Below are 13089 nucleotides of genomic sequence, written 5' to 3' on the forward strand. Positions count from 1 at the left end.
CATGGTGTGTTGCAGTTTACAAAACTTTCTTGCATCTAATTGCATTTTAATTTATATGGTGTCTGCTTACTTCTCTGTCAGATTTTAGAACTCTGTTGTGATCACTCATAATCTGAAACTTGAAGCTATAAAGATGGCTAGGGCAATAGCAGATACATTGCCTTGAATAAAATATAACAGAGAATGATAAAGACAGCCCCAGAAGATGCTTGTTCATATATGATTCCATCTCTAGCATGATCTCAGAGCTGGGGCTTCAGAGATAACATCAATGTGAGACTCTACTGGACTTAATTTGATTTTTTAAGTTGTTATTCAAAATCACTTCCTAGGAGACAGTATTATTATTTAAGTTTAGTTTTTAAAACCGTTCGTCTCCACCACTATTGCTTTTAAGCTTTTCTAAATTGAATTCTTACAGAAAAGCCTCTTTGCAGTCAACATTCACAGAAAAGAAATAGAGGCAATTGATCTACAAGGACCTGCCTTTGAAACATTGATACATTAAGGTAAAATCAAATGCTTCACATTGTGAAAATAGCTAATGCTCTTATTTGTGAAATTCAAATAAGCATTTCCTCATCATTCGCATAGATCCAGTTTCGCTTCCTAATTTCCATACTGCCACCTGGATGCATTCAGGCTGTTCTGTGACACAGTTGAACTAGTTTGGAAGCTTCCTCCTTTGTCTCTGGGCTCCTTTTCTTTTATTCCCCTAGGACTCTTTGCTGCAAATGATTTGATCTGAAGCTATGTCTGAACAAAAATAGACAAATGGAGAACTGAGGCAATTATGCTATTAATTCAAGCAGAAAAAAAAGCACTTTGCCTGAGTTATCCGGCATTTCCTGGCAAACATCTCTTTCTGTCTCAATGATCTAGAAGATTGCCTAACTTCTTTTCTTCAGGGGTGTAGATGTGGCCTATGTCACATGGCTCTCATTGCCTCATTTCCTGCTGCTTCAGACTGTGTCTATTCTAGGAAGGCTGACACATGATGAGAAGATTCAGTGGTTCTGAGGTACAGTACTTAAGATAACCCTGTGAAGGCTGAGATTGGTATTTGAAATTCACAACTGATCTTGGAGTCTGGTGCAGCAGTCATGGTAAGCTGGATATATATATAGAGTTTTTTTTTTTTTTTTTTTTGAGACAGAGTCTCCTTCTGTTGCCCAGGCTGGAGTGCAGTAGCACAATCTCAGCCCACTGCAACCTCTGCCTCTGGGTTCAAGCAATTCCCTTGCCTCAGCCTCACAAGTAGCTGGGATTACAATCGTTACAGTGCGATTAGCCACCGCACCAGGCTAGTTTTTGTATTTTTAGTAGAGACAGGGTTTCACCATGTTGGCCAGGCTGGTCTCGAACTCCTGACCCCAGGTGATCCACCTGCCGTGGCCCCCAAAAGTGTTGGGATTAGCAGGTGTTAGCCACCGCACCTGGCCTGGACCAATACTTTTATTCATTCATTTACTCCGTGAGTGCCTCCTCTGTGCTAGGTCTTGGAGACACAAAGATGACAATGTCTTGGCACTTGTACTAGCAGTTTAATACACATTAAGAAGTAGTTACAACACCATACAATAAGTTTGAACAATGATTCCATTGTAGGCAAAAGCATATACCCTCTAAAAGATTTAATGTAATAGAAGCAGAGCCACACAGGCAATTCTCCACGAACATACTTCTTCTGCTTATCTTGTTAGCTTTTCCCCTACAATCCCTTAAAAATGACATAAGCCAGTTTCACTGGAGATTCATTCACTATCTCTTAAGGATACTCAGTTTCTGAGAGTTCTGGGGTAGACACTTTCAACAGATCAGGGTTTGGCAGAGGTTTGTCATGCCTTTCTGCCAAGGGCTCACCCTGGCAGATGGCAACAGCTGTTTGTGATTCAGTCAAGAAAGTGCAGGAGGAGCCCTGCAAAAATGTCCTTTTTATTACACCACTGACTTCTTTCCTGAGAGTGGTTTTTCACTGTATCAGTGCATAATTGTTTTTGCTAATGCATTTACTCCAATCATACAAAAATCTAATTACTCTATGTAATGAATCATTAACAATTTCCTTAAATTCATTTCAGTGTTTGCATGCTGGTATTCAATTTATGCTAATAAACCTAAAATATTCATGTCTTTAAGTCTGAGATTGCAGACTATGCTAAAAAATTTGTTTTACTAAATGTACATTTTAAATCTGCATTTTATAAAATACTGAGGTATAAACTCTGCAAGATTATTCTGAAATACACAGCATTCAAATGTTCTATTTACTTTTAAGCAGAGTTCTTTTTATCTCCTTCACACTGCGAATTCACTTAGCTACAACAAAATGACACGTGGTCCTATTTAACTTAAGTGCATTAACTGGTGTTTGGTAATGAAAGAAGATCAAAAGTGACTGATGTCAAACTTTCACTTTGATTTATCCACATTGAAGTTCAGCCTTTGATTCATTTGCTGAAATAGATATTAGGAATAAGTACCTTATTTTTATTACTAATGAGTACCTTATTTTATTATTTTAATCAAGGAAAAGGAAATTAAACCTTGAATTCTAGCCATAAAAATATATAAAATCAGAGCTTTTTTACAGTACTGCCATTATTATTACCTTATTATTAAACACATACTATGTGCTAAGTGTCCATTTACTCTGATAACTGATTAATGTTCACCAATTCATTTAGTCATCTTCCAAAGCCCATGAGGTCAGTATTATTATTATCCTCATTTTATAGATAAGAAACAGATTTAGAGGGCCAGGCACAGTGGCTCACACCTGTAATCCCAGCACTTTGAGAGGCCGAGGTGGGCGGATCACCTGAGGTCAGGAGTTCGAGATCAACTGGTGAAACCCTGTCTCTACTAAAAATACAAAAATTAGCCAGGTGTGGTGGTGCACACCTGTCATCCCAGCTACTTGGGGGACTGAGGCAGGAGACTAGCTTGAACCCGGGAGGCAGAGGTTGCAGTGAGCCAAGATGGCACCACTGCACTCCAGCGTGGGCAACAGAGCAAGACTCCGTCTCAAAAAAAAAAAAAAAGAAAAGAAAAGAAAAGAAAAAAAAGAAACAGATTTAGAGAAGTAAAGCAACTTGCTCATGGTTACACAGCGTTGTGCAGTGGTTCTCAACTGGGTGTGATTTTTGCCTCCCTAGGGACACTTGGCCATGTCTAGAGACATTTTTTCTTGTCACAACTGGACAGGAGGCAGCTGGCATTTAGTCGGGCAAGTCCAGGGGTGCTGGTTAACATCCTACAAGGCACATACTAGCCCCCATGACAAATAATTATCTAGTCCAAAATGTCAGTAGTGTTGTGGTGGAGAAACCTTGGTGTAGCAGCTGTGTGTGATGCCCATGTCACAGCTTCTTGGGCTACTGATTTCTGAGCAGCTGTTTTGGGCAGCTGTGATGGACAGCTGTGGTGACAGTGGCATGCAATTACTAGTGTCTCACTTCCAGTACATGTGGTAGTTGCTCTTTGCTTTTTGCCTTGGGGCTTTCTCTGAAACACCTGTGCAGGTGTAACTTGGGATTGTGCCATTGTTATCACCTGGGGGGAACCTTCAGCCAGGGTTCAACCTCCCTGTTATTTGATGGGACCATTCCGAGGGCATTCTTCACAATTCCTCTGTGTGTCCCCAGAGGGACTGAGTCTCAGTTGCCTACAATGGTAATTGGCTGGTACAGCAGACCCTTCTCCCACTGGTTGAGGGTTGCCTAGAGTTGTTAACACCTCTGCAATTTCAGGCTGTGTTGTTACTGAGCTTTAAAGAAAGCTTTGTGGCAGAGAAACAGAGACATCATCACATGAGCTTGAGGTGGGATTCCGGTAACTACACTGCAGACTTTGAACTGTCTGCAACAGCTGGCTGAAATCAATAACACACTTTATCAGTTTTTATCACTTCCTTGTCTTACTCCTCATATTCTTTTTCCTAGCCTTGCCTCCCTAATAAACTACCTGTACCCAAGTCTTTATTTTAAGCTGTGCTTTCAAGGGAACTCAAACCAAGACCTTAAGCTAGTAAGTCTGCTATATCATATTGCAAGTCCAATGAAACAGAACCAAAAGATGAGTTTCAGTCCATCCTCATCCTTTGGCTGAGGATTCCCTCTACAGTGTAAATTCCATACTCCATGATTTCATATTGCTTTATCAGGACTCTAAATTCTCTCACCTCTTTATCTTTTTCCAAACCCAATTATACATCTTTAATGATCAAATCATTCTTTTTTTATTTTCTTATGCAGGAGCCATACTGGATTGTGAGAGGGACTCAGTTGACCTGGCCTATTGCAGATTTATGCTGAGAATTTCAATTCAGTCTTTGCTGCTCTTTGGAAATCTTTCATGAATCTTTTAATAACTTCCTTATATACATCTTGTTCCCTTAAAACCCCAAACTTGGCTTTGTCAGCTCTCTTTCTTCATAATCTTTAGGTAACATTTGATATCTTCGTCATGAATTTTTTTTCCTTTCAACTTCTATGATTATATCACATTTACTAGTCCTTCGATCTCTCTCTGACAGCTCTTTGTTTTCTTTAATCTCCTAACATCTGATTTTCCTCCTTCCTCCCATCTGAGGCTAGGACTCATCATGGGTCCTTTTTCTATAACCACTCTCTGGGGAGCTCATTCACTTCCATATGGATGACATCTAAATTTCTCTTTCCAGCTCTGAGATATCCCTTAGGGCTCAGGGTCATTCTTCACTGCCTATCCAATTACTAATAAGGAAACCACAGTATCTTTGAGTAGCATTTTGCAGTTTAATACTATCTCTCTAAAAATGGAGTTAAATTCATCTCTGACCCTCAAACTGGTTTCTCTTACATGTCATATCACTGAATAGCTAGAAACGAGGAATCATCTTAAATTCTGTTCTCTTCTTCATTGCATTGTTGGCTGCACACCCAACATCTCTTACCACTTTCCTCTTCTCTTAAACTCCAATCTTGGTACAGTATCCAAATCCTCCCCTAGGCAGCCCATGTGGCTTAGAGGTCAAACTCTCTCCCAAGCCCAAGAAGGCACTAAAACGGTCCAAGGAGAATCCTCTTTCCTCGTGCCACATTGCTTTAGCAATTGGCATGCAAACCAGTTTATGTCCCTGAGATGCAAGAAAAGATTTGTTAGTGAGTCTAGGGAAATTCTTTATTGCTCCTCTGAAAGAGATTTCAGAAGTAATCCTCTCTCTATGCTTTTTCTTGCTTTTTCTCAGGATACGTTCATGTGTGGATGCGATGGAACTGAGGTCACTAGGTTCATGCTACCTGGAGCATGAGGCTGACAAATAGAGAAGCACTGAGTCAAATGAATCTTGGAAAAATGGAGCTAGAAGAAAACCGGAGTAAGCCTGTCTCTGAAAGGGCACTGCCTTTGGATATCCAGCAGTGGGACCCAGTATTTTTTCTTGTTGTTTAATCTCATTTCTGTTACTTGCAGCCAAAGGCTCTTAATGAGAAAATGGCTCTACCTTGTTTTCTGAAAGTTGCCTCAGTCTTTCCACCTTTCCCTATTACAACACTCATCTCTGTAATTCACATCCAATAACTGATGTTTTCTTAACTAATCTACATCCTCTCATTCTCTCTTCCTCCTAATTCACCTTTCATAATGTTGCCAGGTGACTTTTCCTAAAAGACAACTTTCATGATGTCATTCTACTTCAAAAATTCCTATAATGGTTTCTTTTTGCTTTTAGTCCAAACTCCCCAGATATGTTTTTAAGGCTTTTCATAATTGAATTTCTTTTATACACCTAAGATGATTTCTCTGTGTTCCCAAATGTACAATTGACAGTCCTTCCTCCTGATGTTCTCTCAAGTGAGAAATGTTTCCTCTATGTAAATTCAGTATAGCTTTTAGTCTCTATTCAAGTTCTACCTTTATTCATAAATTTCTCCTGAATAGAGTCAGCCTACATCCATTTAAACAGTCTTTATTAGGTGCACATTATGTGCCAGGTACTCAACAAGGCAGTGGAACTATGAAGACAGATAATCACAGTCCCTCTTGCCTCTGGGAGCAGGCAGTTGAATGCAATGCTTTTTAAAGTTTTAAGTAATGTGGTCATGCAAAATCTTATAGATACAAATTTGAATTTATAGAGTTTAATTACCAAGTTAGTGAGACTTAATGTTGCAGTTAATAAAAAGTTTGAAATCAAGGTATATAGATAAGTATAGTGGTCTTATATTTAGCCTCAAAATGAAATTTATGTCATATTTTATTATGGTTACTTAATATTTTAAAAGACTATGATTCATCGGGCACAGTGGCTCACGCCTGTAATGCCAGCACTTTGGGATGCCGAGGTGGGCAGATCACGAGGTCAGCTGTTCGATACCAGCCTGACTAACATGGTGAAACCCCGTCTCTACTAAAAATATAAAAATTAGCTGGGTAGACATGGTGGCGGCACCATATATCCAACATTATGGTACAGTCATTTGTTGCCTAACATCTCAGTCAACCATGGACTCCATATACAAGGATGGTCCCATAAAAGTATAATACTGTAACTTTGCTATATCTTTTCAATGCCTGTAATCTCAGCTACTGAGGAGGCTGAGGCAGGAGAATTGCTTGAACTCATGAGGCAGAGGTTGCAGTGAGCTGAGATCGCGCCACTGCACTCCAGTCTGGGCGACAGAGCCAGATTCTTTCTCAAAAAAATAAATAAATAAAATAGACTATGATTCATATAGTCAAATAGTTGTAAATATTAACAATTTTTAGCAGCTCACCTTTCAATCTCAGAATTTTCTTTCTTTCTTTTTTTTTTTTTTGAAACAGAGTCTCGCTCTGTCACCCAGGTTGGATTTCGGCTCACTGCAACCTCCACCTCCTGGGTTCAAGCAATTCTTCCGCCTCAGCCTCCTGAGTGGCTGGGATTACAGGCACGCGCCACCGCCGCCACGCCTGGCTAATTTTTGTATTTTTGTAGAGACAGGGTTTTACCATGTTGGCCAGGCTGGTCTTGAATTCCTGACCTCAGGTGATCTACCCGCCTAGGCCTCCCGAAGTGCTGGGATTACAGGCATGAGCCACCACGCTGGGCCTCAATCTCAGAATTTTCTATTAAACAGAAGCAACAGGAAAAACTTTCTGAAATTTGAATAAAGTTATTTTATATTGCATAAGTTAACATGTTTATGGTATTCAGTGATAAATTTGATGTATACATATTATTTAAATCATTCATTTATTCAACATATAGTTATTTACCATGTGCTACATCCAAGGTCTTATTCTCAATCTTATACCCTCAATTTGGTGATAATATGCCAAGGGAGAAAATACTAGTTATTGTAGGTGAAAAATGTTAGATGTTGAAATGGTTTGTGGTCCCCCAAACATAACCATGTATACAGCCTATCTGTGGTATTAAAATTTCATCTGGGGATGATTAGGAAAAAAGATGCCTGAAAAAGTCCTAGGGGAGCAATAATGGAAAAAATATTGAGAAACACTTTTTCAGATATGGGAAAACAGCAATGAACAACTTGGAAAAGAAAACCCCTGTCCTGATGGAGGTGATTTTCTCATGGGGAGGATGAGCTAACAATAAACAAGATAAACAAGTAAAATGTATGATGTGCTATGGAAAGAAAAAAAGCAGCACAGGACAAGGAGAAAAGTAAATTAAAGGAAGGAGATAGGAAGTGGATGTGTGAGAGAAAGGGCATTGGCACTAGCTAAGGTGACCATGGAAATCTGAGTAAAGAAATCCATGGTCGAGGGAGCAGGCGAGGAGCTCTCCAGAGACAGAACAGACTGTACAAAGATCCTGCAGAGAGAGCAGACCTGGCACACCAGAGGACCAGCAAGCCTGTGTTCTGGGTGAGGAGGCCGGGAAGGGTATTAAAAGACCATGCCAAAAAGTTCACATGGCCCAAGTCATAAGGGTTATGTAAAAACTTTTCTGTAATGTTCATGAGAAAAGAAGAAGTCATGGGTGTGTTCTGAGGAGGACATGATGTAATCTGACTTGCATTTTCACCAGGATCACTCTCAGCACGATTCTGAGAATGGGCTGAACAAGGCAAAGGGGACACCAAGCAACTAGTCAGGAAGGGTACTAGTTGGCTCAGGCTGCCAAAACAAAATAGCACAGGCTGGGTGTCTTAAACAACAGACATTTATTTCTCATGGTTTTGGAGGCCGTGAAGTACAAAATCAAAGTACCAGCAAGGTAAGTTTCATTGGGAGGCCTCTTCTCTTAGCTTAAAGGTAGCCACCATCTTACCATGTGTTCGTATGGCCTTCCCTTGATGGGTATGCATGGGTTGGGGAAGGAATGAGGAGAGGGAGAGGGAGAGAGGAAGAAAGAGAGAGCACTCTCTTGTGAGTCTTCTAATAAGAACACTGATCCATTGTACCAGGGCTCTACCCTCATGACCTCATCTAACTCTAATCACCTCCCAAAGGCCCCATCTCCAAATACCAGCACGTTGCAGGTTAGGGCTTCACGTATGAATTTTGGGGAGAAATAGACATTCAGTCCACAACAAGAAGCTACTGCAATAATCCAGGTGAGGGATGATGGGAGCTTGGACAACATGGTATGGTAGACAGAAGTGGTTGGACTGTGAATGGGGTTTTAAAGATAGAGCAGACAGAGCAGTGTTGCTCGATCTAATGTGGGAGATGAGAGAAGAGAGGAATCAAAGACGTCTAAGGGTTTTGGATACATAGGTTATCATTATTATTTTTACTAGGGTTTTCAATATTGATAAGTTGAACAGGATGCACCGAAGCACCTAAGATTCTTTTGAACACTAGAGTTTGAAAATGTTTGGTCTAAAGAGTCTTAATTTGTAAATAAATGTGAGAGGCATTTGAAATTAAATTTATTTTTGTTTGACACAATGACTGGGAACACCTGGCATTTAAAGGACAGGGGTCAGGGATGTAAGCAATCTTACAATGCATGAGAGAGTTCTGCACAATGAAAGAAACATTCTGTCACTAATTCTAACAACTGTCCTGTTGAGGAACACTGGTGGAGTTGTTTTCATGTATTTGTTCTCTTTTTAAAATATTTTATTGCACTTTGAGGCAACAGGAAATAATATCTTTTACTGCCAATTATTTCAGGTACAGTTTCCCCCAGCTAAGTTCTAAGGGCCTTGAGGGCAGGAGTCATCTTATATATTTCTCTTGTATCCTTACACAGTGAAAGCAGAAAAATACCTTTATTTTGCTATGTCTCTTGTTTTCTCCATATGCACTGGCATACTCTCATTTTATCCATTTCTGACAGGAAGGAAAGAAAAGATACATGCAAAGTGGATTTTAATCATAGGTGAGATCTAATTTTTGTTTTAAGGACTCAGCATACAGAAAATAATATATTAGTATTAGCTCTTATTAATGATAACAATGGGAGGCATATGAAATTTCTTGATTGAAGCGAATGCCAGACTTAGTTATCAGGTTTTCTTTTTGTCATTACTTTGCTCATTCTCTTAAGCTCCTATCTTGACAGTAGAATTAAATGTTTTTCTTTTCGCTAAATCAACAAAAAGTATATTTTCTAAATCACGACATAATCCCAACTCTCTAACAGTTATTTCTTCATATTATTTCACAAGTTTTGTCCACATGAAGTTTTTAAAAATAAAATCTTTATTTTTTAGAGCAGATTTAAGATCACAGAAAAATTGAGTGGAAGGTATAGAGATTTCCCATATGCCCCCTGCCCTGAGACATGTATAGCCTCCCCCATGATCAATATTCCCCTCAGAATGCGACATCCATTACAACTAATGAACCTGCATTGACACATCATTATCACCCGAAGTCCACAGTTTACATTAGGGTTCGCCCTTGGTGTTGCACATTTTATGGGTTTGGATAAATGTATAATGACATATATCCAACATTATGGTACAGTCATTTGTTGCATAACAACATCTCAGTCAACCATGGACTGCATATACAAGGATGGTCCCATAAGATTATAATACTGTAACTTTACTGTATCTTTTCAGTATTTAGATGTGTTCAGATACACATATACTTACCATTGTGTTACAATTGCCTACAATATTCAATGTAGTAACACACTGCCTAGGTTTGTAGACTAGGAGCAATAGGCTGTATGTGTAGGCTACAGCATCCAGATTGGTAGAAGTACATTCTGTGATGTTCGCACAGCAATGAAATTGCCTAATGGCACATTGCTCAGAGTGTTTCCCTGTTGTTAAGTGATGCATGGCTACATCATACAGAGTAGTTTCTCTGCTCTTAAAATTATCTGTGCTTCACTCCCTTCTGACCTCTGGCAACAACTGATATTTTTGTTGTCTCCATTGTTTTGCCTTTATTTTTAAATTAGAAATAATAAATACTGAATATGTAGTATTATGACTTTTTTATTCACTTAGAATCATTTTGTAAATACTTTTCAATGTTTCTACCTAATGATCAGAGTTATAATTTTAATAGCTGCATATAGTCTACCATATTTACTGTAGCTTTTTCCTTTATTGTTGGACAATTTGTGTTCAGTCTTTCATGAGTTACATACAATATTTCTATCTAGTCTTTTTGCCACTGATTTTTCTCATGCTCTATTAAATATCACCTCCCCACTCCCAACTTCAGTCACCAATTATTGTCTACTTGCTTGGCTTCTGACTATTGTGATTTATAGATGCATGCCAACATCAATTCGCCTACCTGCCTTAGCTTTGATCATTGATAGTGCTTGATCTTTCCAGCTTTTCTTCAGTATTCACATTCTTGGCTCACAATAGCTGGTATTTCTGATACTATGCTGCTCAAGAAGTACTTGGTCTAGTGTGAGGCCCAGGTAGGTAATCAGTTGGATGATTCATGGTAAGAGAATAGACATATCCCAGAATAATTGAAACGTCTGTCCTTCTTTCCTTCTTTCTTTCTTTCTTTCTTTCTCTTTCTCTCTCTCTCTCCTTCTCTCTCTTTCTCTCCTTCCTTCCTTCCTTCCTTCCTTCCTTCCTTCCTTCCTTCCTTCCTTCCTTCCTTCCTTCCTTCCTTTCTCTTTCTTTCTTTCTTTCTTTCTTTCTTTCTTTCTTTCTTTCTTTCTTTCTTTCTTTCTTTCTTTCTTTCTTTCTTTCTTTCTTTCTTTCTCTTTCTCTCTCTCTCTCTCTCTCTCCTTTTCTTTTTGACACAGTTTCGTTCTTGTTGCCCAGGCTGGAGTGCAATGGCGTGATCTTGGCTCACCGCAACTTTTGCCTCCTGGGTTCAAGTGATTCTCCTGTCTCAGCCTTCTGAGTAGCTGGTATTACAGGCATGCACCACCATGCCCAGCTAATTTTGTATTTTTAGTTGAGACGGGGTTTCTCCATGTTGGTCAGGATGATCTCGAAATCCCAACCTCAGGTGATCCACCAGCGTCAGCCTCCCAAAGTGCTGGGATTACAGGTGTGAGCCGCCGTGCCCAGTTGAAACTTGTTTGAACAATAAAAGCCACATATTTCCTCTTTTGATAAAGTGCAAAATTACAGTAAATATTCTCCCAAGATACTCATGGATTACTTGACAATAATAAAAAACTAACAGCTGGATATTGTTTTAAATATTGAAGAAAAGCAAACAAATCAATATCAACCATAACATTGCTTCATATGCCAAAACCAGGATAAAATAATGCTTTCATAGAAGATGTGACCTGAGCTCAAATAGCATCATTTATCAAATGCAAAGGATTATTGTAGCTCTTGACTTCAAGGCTTATTAAATCTAGCAAAGCTAAGATTCAGTATAGATGTAGGTCCGATTTCATGACAAAAAATCAAAGAAATCAACCAAAACCAGAGAACTTAGTAAGTTTGTGGGTATGCAATCTACAGAAGTCAATTATATATATAAGATAAAAGAGAAGAAACGACTCTATTTACAATTCAACAAGGAAGATAAAATGCTTAGGAATAAGTATGAGAGATGGGCATGATTTATGATTTATATAAAGAACATTTTAAGATGCTACCAAAAAACACAAAAGAAAATGAATAAATGGGAAAGTATATAATTTCTTAGACACAAAAAGTCAACATCACAAAGATTGAATTCAATAAAAATAGCAACAGCATTTTTATTTTGTAATCAGAGACAAGCTAATACTAAAGTTCAAATGAAAAAAGAAAACAAAAATAGTCAAGAAAAATCTGGAAAAGCGATCATAAAGAGAACTAGTTCTTTTACACATTTAAACACATTGTAAATCTTCAATAATAAAAATAATGTGGGAGATCTGGCAAGATGGCTGAATAGGAACAGCTCTGGTCTGCAGCTCCCAGCAAGAACACAGAAAGTGGGTGATTTCTGCATTTACAACTGAGGTACCTGGCTTGTCTCATTGGGACTGGTTAGACAGTGGGTGCGGCCCATGGAGGGTGAGCCAAAGCAGGTTGGGCGGTGGGGGGTGGGGGTGGTCACCTCACCCAGGAAGCACAAGAGGTCGGGGAACTCCCTCCCCTAGCCAAGGGAAGCAGTGAGGGAATGTGCCTTGAGGGATGGTGCAATCAGCTCAGATACTATGCTTTTCCCAAGGTCTTCACAACCCACAGACCAGGAGATTCCCTTGGCTGCCTACACCACCAGGGTCCTGGGTTTCAAGCACAAAACTGGGCGGCATTTCGGCAGACATTGAACCAGCTGCAGGAGCCTGGAACACCAACAAAAACCAGAATGGAGAGAACCATTCACTCCCCTGGAAAGGGGGCTGAAGCCAGGGAGCCAAGTGGTCTTGCTTAACAGATCCCACACCCACGGAGCCCAGCAAGCTAAGATCCACTGACATGAAATTCTCGCTGCCAACACAGCAGTCTGAAGTCGACATGGGATGGTCCAGCTTGCTTGGGGGAGGGGCATCTGCCATTACTGGGACTTGAATAGGCGATTTTCCCCTCACGGTGTAAGAAAAGCCACAGGGAAGTTCAAAGGGGGCGAAACCCATCGCAGTGCAGCGAAGCCGCTGTAGTCAGACCACTTCTCTAGATTCCTCCTCTCTGGGAAGGGCATCTCTGAAAGAAAGGTGGCAGCCCCAGTCAGGGGCTTATAGATAAAACTCCCATCTCCCTGGGAGAGGGT

General features: G+C 39.8%; 1 long non-coding RNA gene across 2 annotated transcripts; it reads left to right on the forward strand.

Moving 5' to 3' along the window:
* The first annotated feature begins 992 nt into the window (after positions 1-992).
* LOC140712320 (uncharacterized) lies at positions 993-6182 on the forward strand. 2 transcript variants are annotated; one of them, XR_012093851.1, is made up of 3 exons: positions 993-1106; positions 4257-4446; positions 5231-6182. It is a non-coding gene; the product is annotated as an uncharacterized lncRNA (long non-coding RNA). The 2 variants fall into 2 exon arrangements; XR_012093852.1 differs by lacking the exon at positions 993-1106 and adding an exon at positions 3934-4029.
* The last annotated feature ends 6907 nt before the right edge of the window (positions 6183-13089 follow it).

The sequence above is a fragment of the Chlorocebus sabaeus genome, chromosome 8, assembly GCF_047675955.1.
Source record: "Chlorocebus sabaeus isolate Y175 chromosome 8, mChlSab1.0.hap1, whole genome shotgun sequence".
Classification (NCBI taxonomy): Eukaryota; Metazoa; Chordata; class Mammalia; order Primates; family Cercopithecidae; genus Chlorocebus; species Chlorocebus sabaeus.